This window comes from Pleurodeles waltl, chromosome 3_1, assembly GCF_031143425.1.
Source record: "Pleurodeles waltl isolate 20211129_DDA chromosome 3_1, aPleWal1.hap1.20221129, whole genome shotgun sequence".
NCBI classification, from domain to species: Eukaryota; Metazoa; Chordata; class Amphibia; order Caudata; family Salamandridae; genus Pleurodeles; species Pleurodeles waltl.
Genome location: NC_090440.1, coordinates 323,054,037 through 323,080,190, shown reverse-complemented (window position 1 = coordinate 323,080,190; position 26,154 = coordinate 323,054,037).

The following is a 26,154-nucleotide window of genomic DNA, read 5'->3' as shown; positions in this document are numbered from 1 at the left end:
CATGTGCACTAAATGTGTACATAAACCAACTAAACATTGAAACCTAACCAAAATATATTTGTTGGGATATTTTTCATTGTTGTTACTTTTTTTTTATTTTTTATGTAGATACTAAACATCAATCCCCCACCAACTAAGTGAACTACCCACCCATATGCCCAACTATGAAATACTGAAAGCGAACTCCCTTTAAAAACGACATAACCTAACACTAAACAAATCCCTATACTACACTATGCAAATATCAGATGTAAAAATAATTTGATAAATACAGGGAAGGGGAAATAGGTCCACATCCACTAAAGTTGGGCCAAACAGACTTTTGTAGCTTGTCCATCTTCAATAAGATGGTGGCAACCTGTAGTTTGAGGTCTGCCAGCCTCTGCCTAATGTCAACATTGGCCTGCTGGTCCATACTGGAGCCAAGCCCTGGGGTGGTGCAGATGAGGGCCGAGGGACAGCTTCATTGCCTATAGATAGTGTGCCGTTTTCCCCGGCGCTCAGGATTGACCTTCCACCATGTTTTGTTCCTCATGGTGGTGACCTCCAGGATCCTGCTGCCTGGCTCTGCTCAAACGTCTGCCCCATTTTCCGGAATGTCTTGCTGACATGTTGTGTGAGGAGGTATCTCTTCAAAAGTATCTGAAAAGCTTTTTTCTGCTTTGGGTTCATGTTGTCTGCTGGAGAGGAAGGACATATGTATCAGACCAAGATGAAGTAGTCCCTGTTGTCACCAAGTATGTGAAATAACACATAGTAGCAGCACAAGTGGCATACACAGCTCCAAAATGGACTCCTATATAAGGAAGCTTGAACAATTGTCACAAGAAACATGATGATCTCCTGAAGGTAAACATCTAATCTGCTACTGTCTTGGCCTTGCAAGAATCTATCCCAACAAGGTATTATGGTATTGAAAGAACGAAGGCAGGATATCCCTAATGGTTGCTACCAAGTGTTCTCATCCGCACACTTGCCAACCCAGTCTAGTATGTGTGATGACAGCAGTAGGTGGAATGTGAAATGGCCTGCATGCAGACAACAATGTGCAATGTGGAAATGGACACATTGGCCTTGTACCTCTCATGACACAACATAGGTATGAACACGTCTCTGTAATAGGGCATTGTGTATATGTGGGCATGAGTCATGCTTTTAACTGAATTGCCATATGTAGACTGCTGAACTGTGAAACATTGTCTCATACATATTCAGGGCCTCATTTACAAGTGGCCTTCGGTGCAGGTGCATCACTTTTTTTGATGCACCATCCACGCAGGCTGCAGGGCCATGTATACAAGGCCATACAAAGCCACCCTGCGTGGCTTTTCATGGCCTTGTAAATATTTGCCACTTTCACGCATTCCTCTGCGTCAAAGGGGCATTCCATGGGTGTTGCTGTGGGTGTTCCCACGCAACACCAGTGGAATCTGATGCATTCCCATACTTACAAGGTTTTGTAAACCGGGGATTGCATCAGTTTCCCACGCCAGCCCAGGGGTGGCGTAAGGATGGGTCAACGGAGACAAACAACATTATGTCTCCCCTTTTTTCCTCTTTCTATATGTGCTGCATATGCCTCTGAAGGTGTCCCTTCCTGCACAAAAACAGTTATCCATGCAAAACAGGCATCCTTGCACCATAGTGCAAGGGTGCCTTCTCTGGGTCATGGCAGCTATTTGTGTGCTAGTGCAGGGGACAAGGATAGGAATGTGCTGTATCTTGTAGAAATGGCACATTTCTGCCCTTTTGTTTTGACGCAGGGCAGCACAGCAATAAAACTTGCCATGCTGCCCTGTGCCAAAACTTTGTAAATGAGGCCCTCTGTTTTCAGTGGTTGATTCATAAACACAGACTGTGTAGAGCTGCCACTCACAATCTGTCTTACATTGCCATGCGGGCAACAACACTGACAATGTGCTTCATACATGTTGATAGAAGTTCATCTCTCAAATTTGTTGATCACCTCAGATTCTATAATATATTTTGATCCAAAAAAGCCATTTTGATATTGATCCTCAGTCACCCTGGGTCACGTCACTGATACGTAGTACTCAAAGTGATGCACAGGTACCCATGATGCTGTGAGGACAATTGCATAATTTAATGATAAATAAGTGGTTAGGGGTGAAGTCAGGTTTGTCAGTGCTATGGACAATGGACTTACTCACTCACTGCAACAAAGTGGTAATGTGATTCACACACTATTTCAGCAATCATGAACGACACATCTTGACTATGCCACATCAGAAATACTTCAGTAGCATCTTCACTAGTACGGAATTATGTTTAGGGATGCTGAGCCTGCTTACATGGTCTGCCAGATCCATTGTAGTACTTACATTGCCTCGACACTAAAGTAAATGTAAGAATCTCAGAAAAAATATTGATTTGCACGAAGGCCTGATAAGCCTCCAATCATTCAGACTGTACTATACTCCATTTTGTCTGAGGCTTTGGGTAACTGGTATTCATCTCCTGTCCATAGTACGTGTCACATACTTTTATTTAACGCACATCAAATGATATATAGGCCAGGCAATGGTACATGTCCCATAAGCATTAACAACTTAGCTGACACAACATCAGTACCTTAGGTTCTGATGCAACCATCATGTGTGACTTACTACATAGTATATTATACTGCAATGCAAAGTTACCTTTTGCATTGTACATGCCACTTTGGCATACTACAGTGGTGTAGCAACATGTCATCAAAAGATTGTCTCAGCTGATTTATGGTGCATCTTACACATTCCATGCAAAAAAAAAAAATGAACTCAGACATTCTTAACTGTGTACATAAACAATCGAGAGACATTCACTGGTAGCATTAAGATCCCGAAATGTGTCCACCTCACAGCCTGCAAGACAAGAAAAGGTCCAATGCTGTTTGAATGCTGAACATCTACACTGTGTACATATGTAGCATAGTACATTGACATTACTCATGATTGCTACTGCCAGTACATTGGGCGTGTATCATAGGGCTAAGTGTGAAGACCCAGATAATGGATGTATGTTTCCCATGTTGCAGCGTTCTTAAACAGTACCTGGCACCTCACGTATCATGTGCAGAAGACTGGGGGACTTATTTACAAGTCCCTTGCGCTGCCGGTGCGTCACTTTTACCCATATGAAAAGTGACGCACCGGTGAGACAAGGGGCTTGTAAATAAGCCCCAGATGTCAATACGGGTTTACAGTTTACAATGTCTCATATAGTCTCTATAGGCCTAACCCTTACAGCATGATGTGTTTTTGCAAATGTAAGGCCACTGGGAATAGACCACTGTGTTATGTCATGTTTAAACATCAGTCATACAGCGTATCATGGCATCATAACCTACATGTATACATCTCTACCATTGTGATACATGATATCTGGCTATTTCTAAACCCCTATTTGGCACTTGAACGACACTGTCAATAGCAGAATGGTGGAGCACACTTCACACCCATATCTACAAGCTCACTTCATACAAGCCAGTGTTGCTTTTCATGACCTTGTAGACATTAAGTGAGGCAGTGCAGCGCAGGTGGCAGCATTGCTTCACACTGCAATAGGTAGCCGTGCCAAGAGGGTTAAAATACATGTTTCCATGTTACACCAATGGCATTTAAGTCATGTTACTATTTTCAACAGGATGTAAACCTGGGAAAGTTTCACCAGCCTAAGCGCCTCGAAGGGAGGCATAAGGGAGGCTCAATGATGCCAAATTACATGTGTCTCGAAGGGAGGCATGAGGGAGGCTAAATGATGCCAAATTACATGTGTCTCATACTTTAACATATTTTTATGTCTGCTGCAGTCTGCAGCACAAATACAATGTTAAAATCACAACATTTGTTTGGCCAGGAAGTTCAACCTTTCTGCAAGAGAGGACACATACATACAATGCTGACACCTTTGCAACATGGTGCAGGGGTGCCTGCCTTGACACATGGAAGCCATTTGTGCTAAAGCACTAATGTAAAAGAATTAGAGCTCATCTCCCTACATATTATAAGCATTCCTGGTATTAGAGGCAGGGCTGGCCAGCATGAATGCTTGCAGCTCTGCCCTGCAACTAAATCAGGACAAATACTCCATTAGGGGCTTATTTACAAGTGGCTTGCGCTTTTTGTGAAACACCGGCAGCGCAGGCTGCAAGCAGTCACTGTACTGCCCTACTTTGCATCAAAGAGGTGTTGCATTGGTGTTGTGGTGGGTTTTCCAAGCAAAACCTATGGATTTTGACCCATTCGAAAAATTTGCAAGGTTTTGTAAACCTGGGAATGCATCAAAAGCCTATGCCACCCCAGGGGTGGCGAAAGGGTGGTGCAACAGGGAGAAATATTTCTTCCTGTTTTTTACTCTTCCTATGTGAGGTGTTTTTCTCGTTCGATGTGTGCTGCAAAATGCAGCATACATTGAAAAAGGAAAAAACAGGGAGAAATAAATATATTTCTCCCCATGGCACCACCCTTACACCATAGGCTTTTGATGCATTCCTAGGTTTACAAAACCTTGTAAATCTGGGAATGTCTCAAAATCCATGGAAAATGCATCTTTGATGCAAAGTAAGACAATGCTCGACTTGCTCTAGTTGCCTTACTCCATATCTACAAGTCCATAAAAAGCCATGCAAAGTGGATTTGCATTGCCTTGTAGATATGTGTCTGTGCTAGTGCATCAGAAAAAGTGTCTCACCTGCAGCGCAAGCCACTTGTAAATAAGCCCCTCAATATGTCATTTCAGTGGACTGGATAATTTCTGGATGTATTATGATTGCCTTGATGGAGATCTCTGCATATAATGCATTCATTGGTTCACATATGTACTCCACCTATAAAAATGATATCCTTATTGTCATACATTGATACGTACATATTGGGAGATCTTACTTTCCGTCTGTTTTACAGACAATGGGTCACATTTACAATATTCTTGTGCAGGACAGCCACAAAAGGATTCTTACTGCAGTGCATCAAAGGTAAAAGGCAGGAATGGGCCTTATCTGATTGATGGTGCATTCCTGTCCTTTCACCTTGTCTAGGGCACAATGATCTGCAATGCACCTCTGCAGACACGCTTTCATCATGGTGCAACCCAATCTACATTGCAGGAATGCTTGTTATTGTGCATGAAGGGACACCTTCATACACATAAACAATCAATTAGGCTTAACAATGTTTGTATGCATGCGGCAAAATGCAGCACACAATGCAAAAGTTACAACAAAGAGGAGTTAAGGTATTCATCCTTTTAGCACCTCTCTTACACCTCCCCTGGGCTGGGATAGGCATTTGATTCACTCCCAGATTTACAAACTTTTGTCAATCTGGGAATGTGTGAAATACCATCAATGCTATGTGGGAACACACACCATAACACCCATGGCATGCCTCCCTTTCGCAGGGTGAGGCAACACAGTGACTTGTTCTACGTTGCTCAGTCCATATCTGCAAAACCATGAATGACTGCACAGGGTGGCTTCAAGTGGCCCTGTAGATGTGGCCCTGCAGTGTGCGCTACAAGACCATCACTAAATGTGACGGTCAGGCAGTGCAAAGCAGTTTGTGCATACCCCCACAGTCTTTACACACTGTTGCCATGTAAACTTCCTCTGGATTGTAATCGGGTGTCTGACAGTCAGTGTGCATTGGCAATACACCTACTCAGTACATGTGCACAGTATTGCACATTGCCACCTTTGTTTTTGCGTGTTTTCCACATAAATGCATTTGGCACATGTTGTAGATAAGCACAAATGTTTTTGACTACAACATTTTTATCTGTCATGCTACATACACATGACTACCTAAGTTTGTGACTGGCAAGGTTCACAAAGGTGAATGATCAATGTATGGATTGTCAACAGTTACTGTGAAATGAGAGACCGGGCACATGTTTTTTCTACATTGTTTATTCATATTTTATAAACTATTTTGCAAATGGCATATGTTCCTATCACACATGGTCAGTTGGAAAAGAAATTGTCTTCCAGCTGCAGTTCCAAAATTTTGTGCTCTGTCCTCCTCATCTGTGTCATTCTCCTTCACTGGTTCCTACACATCCTGGCCCGGTCCCATGGTACATTTGTCCATTCACAAATACTGTGCAGAATAGAGCACACCAGTATTATTTCACATACTGTTTGTGAGGAGTACAGCAGCCGGCTCCCGGCATATCAAGGCACCTGAAATGTGACTTCAGTGGCCAGATGTCCTTTCAACTATGCCCCTGGCCTTGCTTAGTGCTTCATTGTATTTTTGTTGTTCAGCGGTCTGTGGATTGCAAATGGGGTCATTAGCCATGCCTGCGGACCATATCACTGGTCAGCTGAAAAGACAAATGAGATGAGTCGGTAAACACATTTTTGCCAATATGACACAGTGGCTTTGCCTGTCTTATGATGAGTACAACTGTTAGTAGTAGAGATGTGTCCTGATTGATGTTACCAGTATGAGGTACACCCCTTGTTCATGTGAAATGTGGAGCTTATTTACAAGCGACTTGCACCACTGGTGCATCACTCTTTGTGAGGTGCCTGCAGCACATAGGGCCATACTTATAAGGCCCATGCTGCAGGGTGGCGTAACAAGTGCCTTGCTTTGCTGCAGTCCACCCCCAGGAAAGGGCAGAAATGTGTCATATCTACAAGATACTGCGCATTTCTGTCCTCTTCCCCCGCTCTGGCAGACAAATTGCTGCCATGTGCCAATGCAGGCACCCTTGCACCATGGTGTACAGGGGCCTGTGTTGGCACTAAGCACCAGTCTTTACACCTGCACATGCATTGAGGACAGGAGTGCCTGCATGTCATTGCTGCAGCACATTCATGCCCTTTATTTGGGACACTGGGCACCGCAGCAAAAGGCCCTGCACCACTGACCAGCACAATGCAGTTGAAAATGAGGCCCTGTGTGAGTTGTCACACACAGATGTGTCCATTGGATCATTCCACTTTTCCTGTTGTTGAGTCAGTACTTTACCTCATCTGTACTTACCAACCAGTATGCCATTCCCATATTGCCCATTCTGCAATCTGGTGAGCGGCAAAAGATATATGCATCAGGCACATTCCACGGATATTTGGCCAGGACATTGGTAAATAGTCCACAATGATCCATAATGGCCTGGACATTCATGGAGTGTGTGTGTTTCCTGTTTCAGTATATGTGTGCCATAGCTGCTGGAGGAACAAGTTGCACATGTGTACAGTGCATGGCACCTAACACAACAGTGAAGCCAACAACGGCATAGAATCCTTGTTCAATCTCAAGCTGCATTTGTTGGTGTTGGGAAAGATGAGGTACTGTGGTGTTAAGGATATATGGCATCCAGGACAGTATTGAGGGTAGCAGAGAATGATGGCTGGGAAATGCCAGCCACTGTGGCTGTGGTGATTTGGAAAGATCCCAACGCCAACATCTGGAGAACGTCCATGAGCTTCACCCATCCATGAGCTGACTCGGCCAGTCGTTTGGAGTCTACATGCGATCTGGTGTAGCAATTGGGCAATTGATTGCCTCCAGAGCCGGTGATGACCTCATCCTCCCTTATGTCAAGGAGGCTACTCCACTGCCAATATACACGTCCCGTCTCCTACAAAGACTTTGTGGTGAGGGGTTGGGTGAAGGTGCATGTTTGGGATAGCAGCATATGCGGTCTCCTCCATGTCACTAGCAGCTGCAAGATGAGGAGCTTTAGGTTCCACTGCCAATGCATCATTTACTATGTCTAGGTTACCAATGCGCAGGAATTCTGATTTGCACACTTGTGGTGAAATCCCATCCGATACGTCACTATTAATTTTTGTTGTAAATATCCATGCATCTATTTTGCGGTAATACTTATGCAAGAACGCCTACCTTGAATACATTAATACTTACATGATGCAGCAGGATCGGATTGAAAGTGAGACATCGACCTAGATGTGTTACCTTGTAAATATGGCGTACTGACTGTGCCGCCAATGAGTCAAAATGTTTGACTCATTGGTGGCGCAAGTTCCTTGTAAATAAGCCCCAAGAAATCTAAATTGCAATTAGTTTGTAACCTTTTGACAGCTGTGGATCCCAAACTGAATCATTTCTGGAAGCCGAAGACCCACACCTAAGCAACATGTATGATTTAAATCTCAAAACAATACAAACAAAATACCCCAAAATACAGAAACAAGTGCACATCAAACACATACACAGATTATGATTCAAACAAAAAATATGTAAAAAATTGAATTTTAATGGAAAGGTTGGAGCTTTTCAAAATGTAGCTTTATTTTTAAAAGAAGTGGATGCTGGATTCTAGCACACCGCTTTGTCTTTTTTCATCCTGATGCATACTGTCTTTGTTGGCACATACAAGTGCTGCTTCCAGTGAGGCCACCAGTCGCCTATATTAGATGCTGTTTACTGTGCTTTTGCTGCTCACCAACTTAACTTTTAACTTTCAATTTCATATTCCTTCCCATTTACAGAGCGTAAAAGTTTTCATTTTCAATTTTGTGTTTTTTGCATACGCCCTTTATTAATCTGGTACAGGTTAAGAACCACTGTTAAAGATTAGGGCATTAGGCGGCTGTGCACACACTTTAAATTCACGTGTTCCATGTACATAGTGATAGAATCGATTACTTAAAAGGCAGAAAAGGCTGGATCACAATACTGCAAAACCAGAGGAATTAAGGCTGGTGGTTCCTTTTTTGACCACAGATCCCAGTCTTGCCATGTTGAATATTTTCGACCTCCAAAAATGTTTAAAAGACTGAGGGCCTCATTATGACCCTGGCGGGCGGTGGTAAGCTGGCGGTAACACCGCCTACAGGCTGGCGGTGTTCCGCCAGCTATTATGACCGTGGCGCAATAGCCACGGCCATACCGCCGGCCCCTCCAACATACCGGCAGGTTTCCGCCTGGCAGTCATAATCCCCAGGGCAGCGGCGCAAGCACCGCTGCCCTGGGGATTATAAGTCCCCGACCGCCAGCCTGGCCACGGCGATATAAACACCGCCATGGAAAGGCAGGTGTAAGGGGTACTTGGGGTGCCCCTGGGGGACCCTGCACTGCCCTTGCACTTGGCATGGGCAGTGCAGGGGCCCCCAGGCATAGCCTCGTTGTGCATTTCACTGCCCGAATTTCAGGCAGTGAAATGCGCGATGGATGCTACTGCACCCGTTGCACATCAGCATTGCTGCCGGCTCTATTATGAGCCGGCAGCAATGTTGTTGTGACTTTTACCATTGACACTGTTACCATTCGATTCGCTGGCCCAGCGAAAAAGTCAGAATAGGGAGCCAGGAATGCCCCCGGCACTGGCGGTATTCTGGCTCCTGCAGCCTCGGCGTTCTTTTTAAAAGACCGCTGAGGTTGTAAGGAGGGCCTGAATGTAACACATTTGACCCGAACACTATGAAAACAGTTACCTAGACTCGTTCCATCATTGGTTAGCCACAAGGGTGCTTAAGTGTTGATCATCCATTAAGCCTGACTGGGGTAAACTCTCAGTCTGTGTCTGACTTTGCACCACCTAATGCCAACTACATCCTACTGACTTGTATTGAAGTTTGCTTATTATTGTTTCGTTCTGGTCAGTGTTTCATACTTTCATAAGATGTAATCCCTATATCTGCGTTTCTTTATCTGAGTGTCATCTTTATCATTACATTGTATTCCTTTAAACCAAATGGGTTGGGAAATTTTTACTCGATTTATTATTAACCCTGATGTTTTGCTGCCCCTGTTCATGTACCTCAACAAACATTCTCTGAGGATATCCATGCTGCTTGTGTGCACCATAAATGTTGTCATTTGAATTATTATTGTGAATGTATAATGATTGTGAACATTTTCTTTAAAATAACAATGTCATTACTACAGGGAGTGCAGAATTATTAGGCAAATGAGTATTTTGACCACATCATCCTCTTTATGCATGTTGTCTTACTCCAAGCTGTATAGGCTCGAAAGCCTACTACCAATTAAGCATATTAGGTGATGTGCATCTCTGTAATGAGAAGGGGTGTGGTCTAATGACATCAACACCCTATATCAGGTGTGCATAATTATTAGGCAACTTCCTTTCCTTTGGCAAAATGGGTCAAAAGAAGGACTTGACAGGCTCAGAAAAGTAAAAAATAGTGAGATATCTTGCAGAGGGATGCAGCACTCTTAAAATTGCAAAGCTTCTGAAGCGTGATCATCGAACAATCAAGCGTTTCATTCAAAATAGTCAACAGGGTCGCAAGAAGCGTGTGGAAAAACCAAGGCGCAAAATAACTGCCCATGAACTGAGAAAAGTCAAGCGTGCAGCTGCCACGATGCCACTTGCCACCAGTTTGGCCATATTTCAGAGCTGCAACATCACTGGAGTGCCCAAAAGCACAAGGTGTGCAATACTCAGAGACATGGCCAAGGTAAGAAAGGCTGAAAGACGACCACCACTGAACAAGACACACAAGCTGAAACGTCAAGACTGGGCCAAGAAATATCTCAAGACTGATTTTTCTAAGGTTTTATGGACTGATCAAATGAGAGTGAGTCTTGATGGGCCAGATGGATGGGCCCGTGGCTGGATTGGTAAAGGGCAGAGAGCTCCAGTCCGACTCAGACGCCAGCAAGGTGGAGGTGGAGTACTGGTTTGGGCTGGTATCATCAAAGATGAGCTTGTGGGGCCTTTTCGGGTTGAGGATGGAGTCAAGCTCAACTCCCAGTCCTACTGCCAGTTCCTGGAAGACACCTTCTTCAAGCAGTGGTACAGGAAGAAGTCTGCATCCTTCAAGAAAAACATGATTTTCATGCAGGACAATGCTCCATCACACGCGTCCAAGTACTCCACAGCGTGGCTGGCAAGAAAGGGTATAAAAGAAGGAAATCTAATGACATGGCCTCCTTGTTCACCTGATCTGAACCCCATTGAGAACCTGTGGTCCATCATCAAATGTGAGATTTACAAGGAGGGAAAACAGTAAACCTCTCTGAACAGTGTCTGGGAGGCTGTGGTTGCTGCTGCACGCAATGTTGATGGTGAACAGATCAAAACACTGACAGAATCCATGGATGGCAGGCTTTTGAGTGTCCTTGCAAAGAAAGGTGGCTATATTGGTCACTGATTTGTTTTTGTTTTGTTTTTGAATGTCAGAAATGTATATTTGTGAATGTTGAGTTGTTATATTGGTTTCACTGGTAATAATAAATAATTGAAATGGGTATATATTTGTTTTTTGTTAAGTTGCCTAATAATTATGCACAGTAATAGTCACCTGCACACACAGATATCCCCCTAACATAGCTAAAACTAAAAACAAACTAAAAACTACTTCCAAAAATATTCAGCTTTGATATTAATGAGTTTTTTGGGTTCATTGAGAACATGGTTGTTGTTCAATAATAAAATTAATCCTCAAAAATACAACTTGCCTAATAATTCTGCACTCCCTGTATATACTTTTGTGCTATATTCTATTTTGGAATGAAGTGCTCTGATGGAAAAACTTTCTGCAGTTCAATTGTACATTGGTAGATTTTAAATCTGTGTTTTCTCTTCATGGGTACAGAACGACTATATTAGTTAGTATTTGTATATCGGTTTCCTATGCATTGCCAAGACAACGGTGCAAACTGACAATCAGAGGGTGTAAGAAACTAGACTGTTTGCGGATGTCCCCCTACTTTTTGCCCCCATTAGAACTGCTAGATGCTGTCATTTTTTTATCTGAAAGAGCACTGAGGCATTCTAATCAGACCCAAGTGCCAGTGCTCATTACCATAAATTGGAATGTGATTGGTAACCCCAATTGGCAGGGACTTCACCACTCCTGTAAGGCCCTAGTAAATGAGGTACCCAGGGCAGGGATGGAAATGGGGTCACTAGGGGTGCAGCACTCATTAAGCCACCCTGCTTGACCCGGGTAAAATAAATCCTGCACAGCTGCTATGACAGCCTGCACGAGCAACTTGCCTGCTTGGGTTCAACTCTGCCCACACCAGGTGCAGGCAGAGACTCTTCACTGCCGATAGCACACGTCAGGCACCCCTTTGGCAGGCCTCCTATAGCCCACAAGGCAGGGTGCATTGTGTTGGGAGTGTGAACCTATATCTGCAAGCATATATGGCCTTGTGATGGCATTTAAAACTTAATGCTACCACAAGTGACTGGCGGTCCATAGGATAATGTGGTCTGGCACCCGGGCAAACCCCTAATGTCCAGGTCCATGATGGCATGACCGAATTCCCCAGTGTTTGGTGTCAAACACTGTGCTTTTTAACTCTGAACACAATCCTCATGCTTGGCTGTACCTAGCATGTACCCAGACGGCATACTTAGAGGATGACTACTGAATTGCTAGCTTTCTCCCGCCTTGACGGGCTTCCCCAAGTGTTTGCTGACAAGACAAAAGTCTGCCCTTCTGCTGGTTGTGCTAACACTCCCCCGGGATGGAGACAAAGGACCTGGGCAGGAAGGAGGTCACATCTCCTGCCTCCCAGGATGACTAGTGTTTACAGTAATCAAGGCGGTGAGCCTCAAAGGATTTTCACCACCCTTGATATGTAATCTCTTGTCCCCACTTGAGGACAAATCCCTTCCTGTCCTGTCCAAGCTTGCAGATGGGATAATTAGGTATTAAGGAGGTGTACATCACCAAAAGGCTAGTCACAGGGTGAGCTAGGAGGTCTGTATAGCCAAGAAAGGGTTGTGCCATGTTGGAAGACCCAGAAATAGAGCATTCTGGATTGCACAGTGATGTACACCCACAGGATGTTGTCACTGCAGGTGCGGGCTAGCGGCATGGACCAGTAGCACACTGGCCACTGTCCTTGACACCCTTAGCTAGGATTTAAGGGGTTCCCCTGACACGAGAACCTCAGTTCTGACTTTGAATCTAAGAAAAGGCACAGAGAAGATGCTGTCACCAACAACAGGACTTTAAACTCCACTGCAGCACAAAGATTGGACACTTAAGTGCCCTGAGGAGACCATATACTGGAACTGTGTTTTTGATGTGTGCCAGTGGCAAAACGCATTGCTCCCAGCAAGATGGACTCCAGTGGATGCCAGAAACCGACGCAGACTCCTCTGTACTGGTGGAACCAGTCCCCTTCATGAGAATCGTCGTGCTGTGTCACATGCAGTGAAACCGTTGGGCCCCTCGAGAGTGAGTCCAAAGAAAAACAGTGACCTGCAACCCGGGAGTTGTAGTGAGGCTCACACCAAGTTTCGATCTGCTACACCACTCCTGTCAACCGTCAGTCAATGAAGTACCTGTGGACTTCTTATGCAGTTGCCAAGATTTGTTGGTCACCAGCCCGGTAACTGACCCTTTCCCGGACTCACCGTCTCCAGAGCAACTCCCAGTAACAAGGACCAACATCGGCAATGACCCCGCTGCTGAGATCCTGCATCCTGAAGAAGGCAACTTCCAATGAGTGGCAAAGCATCTTTGGCGCTACCTCTGCACCCGGACCCACCGGTCATGGTAGTGAAGATCCAGCTGTGGAATCTAGGTCCCGGGAACCCAAGGGCTTCTACTCTCCAAGGGTAGCATGTAGTTCCATCTCCAAGTGTGATTTTATTAAGTGCTGCAAGTTTGACAGTGCCCGCAGATCCCATCAGCACCAAGGACAGCCAGAGAAACTCTGCACCTGGACTCCCTGGGCAAGGTAATAAGACTTGGTCTAGAGAACCCGCAAAACCTTAACGCCAGGTGGTTTCCACGGAACTCACCCCACAAGTGGCCAATTGCATACAGTGTTTTCTCCCATTGACCGCAATGATAGAGTTTCACAGCTCTGCAAAGTACTGATTTATTTAATACTCTAAAATCGATAACTCTGGTTATTTGCAAAGTATTGACTTGGATTTGTTGTCTAAATTAATATAAAAATCTACATAATTTTTCTACATTGGTGTTAGATTTCTTTTGAGTTGTGTCAATTACTTATCGTCCATGTTGGTGTTGTGAAATGCTTAACACATGTTCATCTAAGTAGCCTGACTGCTCTTTGCCACTCTACCTGGACAGAGAAAGATTTACTGGTATGAATCTGAGGTCTATTCTGGGTAACATGCTATTATTACATGGTAAGACCCCCAGTCATACTGCATAATACTGCCACTTTGCAACATAGGGCAGCTCCAGATAATAGGATTGACCGCCGCACCAACAGGTGGAAATTAGCCAAAAGAATGCTCCGGCCAGGAGCAGAGTATGTCATCAGGAAAAACAGGGTGCACGCATTTTCGGACACTAGGAGGAAGCAGCTGACGTTGCAGAAGGAGACGGCCGGGTCGCGGACCCACAAACAAACATGCAGAAACATTAACGCATGGAGTGCCTTGGAGCTCAGCACACTGCTGCGCCTACAAAAGAAAGCTTGCAGCAGAGAGAAAAAAGACAGCTGCAGTCCCCTAAGTCCTTGACCAGGAAGACAAACGACGCCCCATTTAAGAATATAACAAAAAAACAGCTCACCCAAGGAAGGCCCAGCCAACCCTGCAGTGGTGAGACCAACCCAGCCCCAGGGACAGTGCCCAGCACAGCCCTAGACAGGACATAGAGAATGAAACAACCAACCCCAGGAGGCCCAGCCACCCAGGGCTTACCTTATAATTGGATAGGTGAGTAATGCAGAAGAAAAAAACCAGGATGACTTCTGGGCTCCGTGACCCTTTATACCTAGATAAGGGAAAGGGGGATTGGAAGGGGAGCGGGGGGGGAGGCCTTGCGCAAAAATCCTTTTGATTGGTTAGGGCTAGGGCACATGGGTCTGAGCAGAGGTGGAACACCTCATGTTCGTAAGTACGGGTATTCGAAGTAATGGAGATTACAGATAAATAATGAAATCATTATTGGCCATTTTGTTTTTTAACCTTGTTTTTATTAGGTCTGGACATTACCCACCAAGAATGACACAAACTACACTGAAAATATTATTCTATGTGATACAGTAAGATTTGTAAGCAACACAATCTTAATGTATTATGTGCATACTATAGAAACAATTATAATAAATGAGTGATTTAAAAATATAGGCCCTCATTCTGACCTTGGCGGGCGGCGGAGGCCGCCCGCCAAAGTCCCGCCGTCAGGTTACCGTTCCGCGGTGGAAAGACCGCGGCGGTAATTCTGACTTTCCCGCTGGGCTGGCGGGCGGTCTCCTTCAGACCGCCAGCCAGCCCAGCGGGAAAGAGGCTTCCACGATGAAGCCGGCTCGGAATCGAGCCGGCGGAGTGGAAGCTGTGCGACGGGTGCAGTTGCACCCGTCGCGTATTTCACTGTCTGCGCAGCGGACAGTGAAATACATTTAGGGGCCCTCTTACGGGGGCCCCTGCAATGCCCATGCCAGTGGCATGGGCACTGCAGGGGCCCCCAGGGGCCCCGCGACCCCCCCTACCGCCATCCGGATCTCGGCGGTCCGACCGCCGGGATCTGGATGGCGGTAGGGGGGGTCAGAATCCCCGCGGCGGTGCAGCAAGCTGCGCCGCCGCGGAGGATTCAATGGGGCCGCGGTACACTGGCGGGACCCCGCCAGTGGTGCCGGTCCGACCGCGGCTTTACCGCCGCGGTCGGAATCCCCATTGAAGCACCGCCGGCTTGTCGGCGGTGCTCCCGCGGTCCTCCGCCCTGGCGGTCAAAGACCGCCAGGGTCAGAATGAGGGCCATAGTGTTGAGTGAAGCATAGGTTTTGCTTGTATGTTAGGGTAAAATGTGCATGGTTTTATGAGATCTTTCTGAATGGTACGTATGTATATGCAGTTACCACTGTGAAGTTATAGGTAGGTGAGCATTTCAATAGGAAATGCCTTTTTTGATTTGCTTATACCCTTGCCCCCGTTGCTCGTTTTGACCTCATTTTTGCATGAAAGGTTTCAGGGTGATCCGTCAAGTGGGAGCCGAGAGAACAGTCATTTTTTAAAAACTATATAGTAAAAACTGCAGAACAGGATTTATCCAAATTAGGCAAGAAGCTAGATCTTGTTCCAGAAAGCATGCTGTAGGAATCTGGTTCTCTATATAGTGCATTGTGCAGAGAGTCCAGTAGATCACCAACTGGAATTGAAATGGCAAAAGTAGATAGGGCTAATGCTCTCTTTTGTGGTAGTGCGGGTGAGCAGTTAGGTCTATCAGAGGGTAGTGTTACGAGTTTGTTGTACTTACAGAGTCAATAAATATGACACACACTCAAAGAATAAATCTGAGACCAATTTAGAAAAATAATTATTTTTATATATGTTTCAAAACCAAGAACTATGTAATCAGGTAAATAGACTTGCAATCAAAAATAGTTTGCAGTTTCAAAAATCACCACAGTCTCATTTTTCAGTTCAGCAATGTTAACCTATATGAGGAAAACAAGAATGTAGTTTTGCAGGTAAGTACTTTACTTACAAATTCAGTCTTCAGGGTTTTAATAAACACCAGACAAGCTTCAAATCAGAACTAAGAGTGTACCCACAGGGGTGGCCGGGTGCAGAGGTTAAATTCTAATGTTAACCAATAGAGACTGGCGGTGAACAAAAATGAACTGCTCACAGGTGAGTAAAGCAGTTCCAGGGGTTGGTCTCCTGGGGTTGGGGTAAGCACCTGGGCCCCACAAGGCAGCATCAAACTTACACCCTCAGTGGCACAGGGGCTGCTTGGTACAGAGTGCCAACACATTGTTGGGAGCCCAATGTTAACCAATGGAGACCGGGGGTAACCAAAGATGCACTGCTCACAGGTGAGTAAAGCGGGATCGATATCCTGGCATTGAGTTAAGTACAAGGGGGGGGCAACATGGCAGCACCAAACTTACACCCACAGCGGCACAAGGGCGACCAAGTGCAGAATGCAAACACAGCGTTGGGCGCCCAATATAAGTCAATGTGGGAAATCAGTTTTGGAAAAAGGCTGCAGGCTCGGGCCAGGAGGCTGAATGAAGAAAACCCACAGTTGGCCAGGTAAGTTTTTGATGCTCTGGGACATAGAGACACCAACAGTCTAGCTCCCCAAGGCCCACTGGCTCCAGGAGCAGGGGTGTCCTCTGGCATCTGTAACACCTTAGCAGGCAGGTTGCGGTCAGGGGGAGTCTTCGGTTTGAGGTTGCAGGCTTTGAGGTGGAGTTAGGCAGGGGTCAGCCCACGGTGGACTCAGACTCAGAAATGCTAGTTAACCTTCACAGGACCAGTGGGCCACTTGGACTCGGGCCATGGGCGTCAGGTGCAGAGGTGGATCCAGAGGCAGTTTTGCAGTTCCTCTGGGCAGAGTTCTTAGTCTTTTAAGTTAATTGTTTCTTTAACAGGTTCGCTGTTCTCGGGAGATCTTGGTCTTTATTGAAGTCAGGCAGCCCTCCCAAGGCTTTGGAGGTTGCTGAACTGCAGGACAGGTCGTCTTCTGGCACAGGATCTTCGAGGGCTACAAACAGGCCAGAAGGGATGGGGCCAAGTCGGTTGGTGTCTGCAGTCCTCTCTGCTGGTGTGACTCTGTAGTGTCTGGCTTCTCTTAGGTCATCATGAATTTAAGTTGTAGGGTTCAGGGGTGCCACTTAAATACTCAATTTAGGGGCATTACAGGGAGTGCCAGGCGGTAGCCAATTGGCTGACCACCTTCAGGGTGACTATGCCATTTTGATGACCACTTTTTCTGGGAAGTGGGTATAAACCTAACCCCAGTGGCCTACTTCCTTTCAAACAAGATGGAGGAATTTAAAAAGTAGTGTCCAATTCAGCTCAACCACCTTAGGGGTGAGCACTGGCTCTCACCTTGGGGGTCCAGAAACATATCTATGGTGGCTGAACTGGTCAGGACCAGTCAGTCAACACACCAGTAGCTAGGTAGGTTTTCAGGAGGCACCTTTAGGGTGCACTCTAGGTGCATTTTTTAATAAATCCATCACTGGGGTCAGTGAGGGTTTATTATTCTGTGATGTTTGATACCAATCATCCCAAGATTCAGAGAAGGCATCATGTAGCTGGGGAACTCGTAGTGACTAGTGTCCAGCATTTGCATTTAAAATGGCTTCCATGTACACGTAATGTGTCTGAGAATCGACAAAGAAATAGCAGGGGCATATCAGCTCATGCCGATATGCCCTCACATGTAATGTAATGTACCCTGACTTAGGGATGTAAGGCCTTCTAGAGGGGTGACTTACGTATATTACATGCAGTGTTTAGGGGGCATGGCACACAGGATGTGTGCCATGTTGTATTTTCAATTTAGGAAGCACCTTGTCATGCAGCCTGCAATGGCAGTCTGCATAAGGTTGGTGCTGGTTGAGACAGGTTGTGCTGCAGCTCTGAAGGACCCTCTTCAGTACCTATGCCCTAGGCTTCAGGGGTACCATTTACTAGGAGTTTGTAGGGGACTGAAGGGCGCAGGTCTCTTTGTTTTAGGGAAGGAGCACTGGCACTGGGGACCTGGTTAGCTGGGACTCAGTGCACTTCAATCGAAGTTGCATCTAAAGGCATGCAAAAAGTGGGGGGAGTGCACTGCAACCAAAACCCAGCTCCCTAAACATGCTTTTGTGGTTTGTGTAGAAGCTGGCCTGGTTTGTAGTGGGTACCACAGGTACTTACACCTTATACCAGGTCCAGTTATCCCTTATTAGTGAAATTTAGGCAGTGTCTAGAAGCTAAGCTGTCTAGAGGTAGCTGTAGGCAGAGCAGCCAAGGCTGAACTAGGAGACATGCAAAGCTCTTGCAATACCACTGTAGTCACACAGTACTCACACACAAGAAAGAAAATACTCAGTGTTACCAAAAATAAAGGTACTTTATTTTAGTGACACAAGGCCAAGAATATCTTAGAGGCTATACTCCCTTTGGAGGCATGTAATACACATAAATATACACTATTAACCAAAACCAGGTAAGTACACAGTCATAAAATAGTGCACATAGTGAAAATCACAATAGGCTAGAATGGGCCTAGGGGCAAGACATACCATACACTAAAATAGTGGAATGCGAAATTCGGTTCCCCCCCTCTAGGCAAGAGTAGTGTGTAGAGGGGCGATGAGAGAAAACACCAAAGGTAAGTAAAGTACCCCACTCCAGAGCCCAGGAAAACAGGAGTAAAGTACAGCAAGTTTCCTCAGAACACACTAGGAGTCGTGGTAAAGGGTCATGCAGAAACCAACAAGACTTCAAGACACCAATGATGGATTCCTGGACCTGAAGACCTGTGGAGAGAGGAGACCAAGTCCAAGAACAGATGAAGAGCCAGGAAGTACAGGAGCCCCTGCTAACCCTGATGAATGTGCAAAAGTGGATTCTCCGCTTGGAAGAAAAAGTCAGAAATGCATCACAGAAGACAGCTGCGGGTTCTTGCTTGGTGCAAGAGATGTCCCACATCGAGTCGTTGGATGCAGGCTGGTTTTCATCATTGGATTCTGCCAACAAGAGTTGGATCACGCAAATGTCGTGGTTGGCGGAAAAAGGCGCTACCTGGGTCCAGGAGCGACCTGGGGGTCTCAACTTAGACTGAGGAGGCAGAGGGGGCTCTCAGCACTTTAAAGAGCCTTCAGAAGACCAGGCAGCACCCACACGAGTCCCAGGACATGGGAACAAAGGAGTTGCAAATGGCGGTCGTCGGAGCACTATACAAAGGGATCCCACGCCGCCGGAGAACAACTCAGAGAGCTGAGTATCACAGGATAGAGTGCTGGGGACCTGAGCTACGCTGTGCATGAAGAATTTCTTGGAGAAGCACACAGAATCCCTAGGGGCTGCAAAACACGCGGGCACAGGGGTACTGTCTGGCTCTGGGAGGCAAGCCCTTACCTCCACCAAATTTGGACAACTGGACCTTTGGACAGTCAGGATCACTTTGGTCCACCACCTGTGTTCCAGGGATCACACTCATCAACAGGAGAGGAGTCCCAGAGTACCGGTTGTCACTGCAGACAGGTGCCTGCTGAAGCAGTGAAGTGACTCTGTCACTCCACAGGAGATTCCTTGGGTCCTTCTGGTGCAGAATGAAGACAGGCAGTCCTCAGAGCGTGCACAACCTCGAAACTGTTGCAGTTGTTGGCAGGAGCTGATGTTACAGAGTTGTAGTAGCCTTCTTGGATACTGTGTTGCAGTTGCAGAGTTCCTGGAGCAGTTCTGCGGTTGATCCAACGCTTGAAGGTGAAGCAGAGGTTGCAGATGAGTCCTGCTGGAGTCTTGCAAAAACGAATCTGAGGAAATACCCACAGAAGAGACTCTAAATAGCCCTCAGAGGGGGATTGGTCACCTAACCAGGTATGGGCCTATCATGAGGGGTCTCTGACATCACCTGCTGGCACTGGCCACTCAGATACTCCCAGAGTTCCCTGAACATCCTGAAAACAAGAACCCAGGGACACTATGGAGGAGCTCTGGGTACCACCCCTGGGGTGGTGATGGACAGGGGAGTGGTCACTCCCCTTTCCTTTGTCCAGTTTTGTGCCAGAGAAGGGACTGGGGTCCCTGAACCGGTGTAGACTGTAGTATGCAAGGAGGCCACCATCTGTGCCCTTTAAAGCACTTCCAGAGGCTCTGGGAGGAAACCCCTCTCATGCCTGTAACACCTATTTCCAAAGGGAGAGGGTGTAACACCCCTCTCCTAAAGGAAATGCATTCTTCTGCCTTCCTGGGATTGAGCTGCTCAAGCCCCAGAAGGGCAGATGCCTGTCTGTGAGGTGGCAGCAGCTGGGGCTGCAGTGAAAACCTCAGAAGACTGGTATGGCAGTACTGGGGGTCCATGGTGGAGCCACCAGGGTGCATGGAATTGCCCCCCCCCAATACCAGAATCAGATTGGGAGTACAATTTCTCAATCCTAGACACCTCACATGGCCATATTCAGAGTTACCATTGTGAAGCTACATATATATGTTGTCCTATATGTAGTGCACACTTAGAATGGTGTCCCCGCACTCATGAAGTCCAGGAAATTTCAGCTCTGCTAGTGCAGGGGTGTCCTCACACACAGGTAGGTGACATATAAGTGACCTGGTGCAGTGAAAATGGCTGTGAAATAGTGCTTACACTATTTTACTCAGGCTGCAATGGCAGTTCTAAAGTGTTTGTATGAGCTCCTTATGGGTGGCAAAAGAAATGCTGCAGCCCATAAGGATCTCCTGGAACCCCAATGCTGTGGGTACATAGGTATCATATACTAGGGACTTATAAGGGGGGGTACAGTGTGCCAATGTAGAGTGGAATACTGGGTTACCAGTATGTAAGTACAAATTTGGAATCAGAGAGAGCAAAAGCACTGGAGTTCTGGTTAGCAGGACTTCAGTGACACAGTCAAGCATACTGACAAAAACAGTAAAACATACTGACGTGTAGGCCACAAACTATTAGCACTGGGGTCCTGACTAGCAGGATCCCAGTGAGACAATAAAAACACACTGACAAACACTGACAAACAGGCCAAAAATGTGGGTAACCATGCTAGAGACTACTTTCTCACAATTTGGTATAAATTCTTTCAGTAGTTTTTGAGATATTAAGGGCCTGATTTATACTCTTTTAGCACTGCATTTGCGTCAGTTTTTGATGCAAAAGCTGCGAAAACTTACAAAATTCAATTATATTTTGTAAGTTTGGGCCACTTTTGCGTCAAAAAATGATGCAAATGCGGGGCTAAAAAAGTACAAATCAGGCCCTAAGTCTTAAAAATATTTGTATGTCTTGATGGTTGGGTTCGTGGAACTCTTAGAAATATAAATATATACATATATAGATAGATATATTACGTGTGTTTGTGTGTGTGTGTGTATGTATGTCTGTAACATGTGCTGTAAATCTCCGACGAGGTATCTGCAATGCCTTACTGGTGGAAAGTTATTGGGATATTTTTCTCCTTTTAATAAGATGTCTTACTATTTTTGAAATAGTATTTCACCCTAAATTCTTCCTTCATTTGTCAAAATATTTTAAAGGTGCGGGATGCAACCCTTTAAAACTGGAAAAGTTTTCTGAGTGAGTGACTAGTTTGTAAGTCTCAAAAGGGTTCACAATTCCTCCTCATCTCATCTCTTCCACATACATTTTTACTTCATTGCTATTGGAACTGCTGTATTCTTGGGTAGCAGAAGTGCTCCAGGAAAAGGTGCTGAATGTGAGTGTTTACTGTTCTCTCACCTCTTTTCCTTCTCTGTCAGATCTCTTTAGATCTCGTTGCAGATAGCTGTTTGCGGCCAGATCTCCAGTTCACCAGCTTTTTCAAGTTAGTTATTGTAGAGATTGTCCATCAATCACTGAAGAATTTGGAGACACTGTCCCATTAACTGTCCATTAAGGCTTTGCGGTTCCTTTGAGGATTGTATTTACCAACTCTCCAGCAGAACGATACTGGAGAGAGAAAGCTGCAATATGTGTGACACCATTCATTGTCATTGTCCTTTCGTCTGTTCCCTATTTCATGATGAATGGCTGTGGATTAAAATCATTGTAATTTATTTTAATTAATAATAACTTGCATTGCTGGAGAGACCCTGCTGTTGCTTCACCCTATTGACGTCACTTAAGTCGCTTTAGTAAAGTGTTGGCTTGTGGAATTCAAATTCATGAAATCTATTACACTGCAATCAAAGAGGTGCAAATCTTTACATCATCAGCCAGGTCACAGTTTGCCACTGGTTTTGTGATCGACCAGGACATGTGCCAGTGATGAGTTTGGCACTCACTGACACAGCTAGTGAATATATAGCATTTTACTTATTTATGTTACGTCTGGCCACCGCTAACTGGCAGTGACATTCTCTTGTCTGAGACGGTGATAGTATTTCGTTTCAGTTTCGCTAATGCATAAAACCATTGAACCTTTTGCCTCTCTCCTGTTGCGTCTCCTCTACAGCCTCTGCATCACTGGATGTAATTGCCCTGAGTGAAGCATCCATTCATCCCTCAGCAACAAGCGCCCTTCGCCGCTGGGACTAGAAACATTTCAAACAATCACTGGCAAAGCCACTAGGTCTGGTGTTTGGCAAGTTCTTAAGATGGGTACAATTTAAAAAAATGTATTGCAAGCACATGCCCCAAAATAAAAGGATAAAAATGAAAACATGCCACCTAAACATAACATCAATATGATTGCAATAGAAAATGTAAAAAAATATAATTGTAATCAATTAATCAGTCAACTTGAAGAGAGCAACTTGTCACCCGTGAGGGTATCCAGACCCCAGCAGGGTTCCAGGGTCTCAGTAGTTGAGCCAGGTTTTCAGCATCCCACAAAACTCCTGTAGAGTAGGGGAGGTGCTGAGGTGAGGAAGGAGGCTGTTTCAGGCTTTGGGTGCGAGGTAGGAGAAGGCGCATCCTCCCGCTCTGCTGAGTTGAATTCGGGGAGTATGGGCCAGCGCAAGGGAGGTGAAGTGGAGGTGTCTGGAGGGTTTGGGGATTCTCAGGAGGTGGTTGATGTAGGCGGGTTCAGAGTCATGCAGGGCCTTGAACGCATGGGTGAAGAGCTTGGACTGGCATCTCTTCTGAACCAGGATCCAGTGGAGCTTTTGTAGGTGGGGGCGATGTGGGTGTGACAAGGGAGTTCCAGGATGAGTTTTGCTGTGGCGTTCTGGATGGTCTGTAGTCTTTTAGAGTTTTTGGAGAGGTAGAGGATGAGTTTTGTGACTATGGCGTAGGATATAATGTTGAGTTTGTGGGATCTGATTATGTTGACGAAGGGGGATATGTAGATGTTGAAGAGGATGAGACTGAGTAATGAGCCTGAGGTACTCCAAAATTGTTTGGTTTGGGTTCGGAGGTGTATGGTGTATTGTGTTCTGTCAGTGAAGAAGGATGCAATCCGTCTGAGGGCGGTTCCTTGGATACCAATGTCATGAAGTCTGGTGATGAGCCTGTGATGGGCAACTGTGTCAAAGGCTGCTCAGAGATCGAGGATGGGAAGTTGTCTCTCCATTGTCTAGGAGGGCCCAGATGTCGTCCGTAGCCGTAATCAAGGCTGTCTCGGTCCTGTAGTTGCTGCAGAATCCAGATTGGGAGTCATCCAGGAGGTGATTGTGTTCCAGGTAGATGGTTATTTGTTGATTGATGGTTTTTTCAATGATTTTGGCTGTGAAAGGGAGCATGGGAGATGGATCTGTAGTTGCTGAGTTTTTTTGGGGACCGCTGAGGACCCATTGTGGGGTTGATGAATTCCTTGACTATGCAGAAGAGCTCCTTATTGTTGTTGGGGTTAGCTTCCATGCGTGATTCCAGGGCTATTTTTAGTCTCGCTGAGTTGGCGGTGGTATTGTTTCAATGCTGATTTGTAGGCAGTTCTGTTGGCTGGTTATATGTTGGTGCACCACCTTTTCCTGAGGTGCTTGGAGTGGTGCTTGGCTGTACTGAGGTCCTCTGTGTACCAGCTGGCTTGCTTGGTGGATCTTCTGTATTTCTTGTTCTTGATTGGGCGACGAAGTCAGCGCAGTCAGTGATCCAGATGTTGAAGCTTCAGACATCCTGGTTCACATTGTTGTGGTGGTTGGGTGGATTGAGAGAGAGGTTGTTAGTCCATTCAGTCTCTGTGGCCTTGTACCAGCTGCAATGGGTGGCATTGAGTTGTGGTGAGGGGGCATAGGGGTTGTGATGATGAAGTAGACAATTGAGTGGTCAGTGCATGTGAGTTTGGTGGTGTGGCTGTATCTGATGCAGTCGCTGGAGGTGATTATTGGCTTGGGCATGTGCCCTGCAATGTGCATAGGGTCATGTATGATTTGGGTGAGGCTGATTTTGTTCAGGCTGTTGAGGAGGTTAGCGGAGTTAGGGTCACTTTTGTCACTGAGGTGGAAATTGAGGTTTCCCAGGAACATGTAGTCCTTTGAGACGATGGTGAGGGGGGAGGGTGGTGATGAAATCAGTGATGAGGTTCAGAAGGTGGTTTGAGGTTCCAGTGGACGGTATGCAAGGGTTCCCCTAACGCTGGATTTCGTAGCTGTTTAGATCGTGAAGTTGAGGTGTTCCATTGCTGGAATTGTGTCATTCATGGTGGTGGTGCTTTTGATGTAGTCTCTGTGGATGATGGCAACTCCTCCACCTGGCTTAATGACACAGTCACAGTTAGTTACTCTGCATCCTGCTGGTATTGCGATGGTGATATCGGGGACTGACTGACTGACTCCGTAAGGAAGATGAGGTCTGGAGCGAGAGTGTTGATAAGGTCCCAGACCTCAGTGGCACGTTTCCTGAGTGAGAAAGTGTTGAGGAGGGTGCATGCAATAATGTGGTGGGTAGCTGGTGTTCCGCGTTGAGTGGGCTGCGTGTTGCTGAGAGTGGTTGTAGCATGCATGTTCTGGCATTTGAAGTAGCACACAAATTGTAATGAAATGTTATAGTGTTTCTTAAAAGGCAGGCATACCTACACAGTTATGGAAAAAAATAGTTTTAATGCTCACAACAGGAAAATATCATTCTTATTAGCACAAAGAAAGTACTATTGTCTTTGAATCACTAAATTGAAGATATATATGTGAGTGGTGACTATGTAGTGCAAACCTAGCAGAGTGCTGAATAATGTCAACGGCAGAGATACAGTCGACATGTGACTGACGAGGCAACAAAAGTGGACTGTTACTACATCATGATGTCATGTTCTTTAAAGAAGAGTATCAACAGCTCATTCCGAAATTGGATCAAGGTTGGGGCAGTCCCGATGTATACAAGATTGACATTCCAGAACCTGGGAGCATTGCTTAAGAAGACCTATTGTCTCCTTTTTCTTATTGTGCACTTCTTCGTCTCCAATCTGATGGTCTCCTGCCTGGAGGTGTGCAGAGAACGACAGGGAATGATGAGTTTTTGAGCCATATAGGCAAGGGTGTCACTCATGATGGCTTTGTAGATGATACAGCTGGGTCTGATGGTGGTGCAGGTTGGCAATGAGAGCCAGTTAGGATCCATTAGGGTGGGGATGTATTGGTCATATGTTTTCAGTCCTTTGATTAGGTGTGCTGTGCCATGTAGAATGCCCTATGGGAGACCATTAAGTAGGGCATTGACGTCATCTAGGTGGGAGAGTATGAGAGCTTGATTTCACTTTCTTTAGTTCGAGAGAACTGGTACCAGGCCTTTTTGCTTTTCTAGGTGATGTGTTCCTTGGGAGTGAGATTGTTGTCCAGGATGTCATTCAGAATGACTTGAGAGTTGGGAAACAATGAGGTTCAAACCTTTCCAGGTTCATGTTGCTGAGCAAGTTTTGGACTCATTTTTACTTGTTGTCTTGG